Genomic DNA, 1,893 nt, shown 5'->3' on the forward strand with positions numbered 1-1,893 from the left:
TATGATCAATGTCCATTATAGTAATTTAATTAATGTGAATGCTACAGCAGTATTGTAGATGTTCCCAAGAACCTTAGAAAATCACTTTAAATGCATAATGACACACGTTTTCAGATTGTTTTCCACTATCACTTTCATATCCGGCCACTTAAAACCTCTAAAAGGTCCAGTCTTTTCTCAGTTGATTACAGAATATTATATCAGATCAAAGAATCATCTTGGGGAAATTTGAGGCTTCATAATGCAATGGTCTTGGCACAAAAGAGTAAGTTCAAATCCCACTGTGAAAGACCCTGAGATTGAAATGCTGCAGGATTGTTGTAAAAGAAATGGGAATGAATTTTGTTTTCAGACTCTTGTCATGGATGACTTCAGGCATCCTGGACAATTTAATGAGCTGTACTCCCAATGTGAACCAAATGCATCCATGCCACCTATAATACTGGGCCCTCCCAGCACCTGAAATCCTGAAATTTAACACAGAGCAATATGAGGTTATACACTGTGGGAGGGAAAAAACAAGAAACAATTGTTGCTGCCTGCAGGTTGCTATAGTTCCATTGTTCTTACAATATACAAGGAAGCTATTTCCCACTATGAAACTAGTTCACTCAGCGATCACATTCCCCACTAATATTCCCTGTAACCTATTCTCTCCCATACACAAGGGGCAATTTATAATGGCCTGTTAACTTACCGACCTGCACTCCTTTGGGATGTAGGAGGAAACTGGAGCATGTGGAGGAAACCCACGTGGTCACAGGAAGAGCATGCAAACTCCACACAGACAGAGGTCAGGATTGAACCGGGGTCACTGGAGCTGCGAGGCAGCAGTGCTTCATTTACACGATTGCTACTTGCAACCCGCAAGGTTTTACCTGCATGGAGTTGCATATTGCAAGTGGCTGGTACTAATTAAAGGCATCAGTCATTCCTTTAGTGAAGAGATGCATTGTGGTTGCAAAAAATCGTAGTAGTCAATGGAAAACCAAATGCAATATATTGATGGTAGAACATGCAAGATGCACCATGGAGTTCTGATAGTGTTAGTGGTGGAGGTGGATGGGAAATGTCTGAGCTATATGAACAGGAGAGACCGATCTATAAGAACTTTAATAGTGTGAAGAAAAACAGATTAAAAGGAAGCATATGGGATTCTTGGTCTTATAATTAGGGATATATATTACAAAATAATGAGGTAAAGTATTAATAGATTATTGGTTGTGGAGGCAGGGCACATGAGAGAGAGGCTCAGAGATGGGGGAAGGTCAAGGACGAGAATGTGCAGTCAGGGTTGGTTGAGGGATAAGTTGGCGGCAGGAGATCAGTAGGGATGAGAACTGATATAAAGTAGAACCAGTAGTTGAAAATCACATTGATAGTTGGGGGATGTGATCAGTGGTCAGGTAGTCTCATCAGTGGTTGTGGCGATCAAGGAGCTGGTTGATGGTCAGGGTTTGTGGCTGATCAGAAATGACAGTGAAAGAAGAAAAATCCCTAATATGTCTTGAGAGATGTGGCTAAAGATATTTCTAAGCATGTACTAGTTAGAAGCAAAGGGACAGAATAATGCAGGTGGTTTTCAAAAACCCAGTACATTTCTGATGAACTAGCTTTTCCTCTTTTTCACCCTTCACTGTTGTCTCTCTCTCTCCCCCCCCCCCCACCTCTCTTTCTCTCTCTCTCTCTTCCTTGCTGTTCAGCTATATAATAGAGGAAATTATATCAGATTTAGGAAAATTATTCGATTCTTCTATTTTTGCAGTTACGTGAAAGATAACGATTTACATTTGAGGCCAAACAGAATCATCAAAATTACTCCTTCAAAGTTACTTTGTAAAAATGTTACAGATGGGTCATTTTCAGTCAGACGTGTGGAATGTTCATAACCTT

Source organism: Pristis pectinata, chromosome 12 (genome assembly GCF_009764475.1).
Source record: "Pristis pectinata isolate sPriPec2 chromosome 12, sPriPec2.1.pri, whole genome shotgun sequence".
Classification (NCBI taxonomy): domain Eukaryota; kingdom Metazoa; phylum Chordata; class Chondrichthyes; order Rhinopristiformes; family Pristidae; genus Pristis; species Pristis pectinata.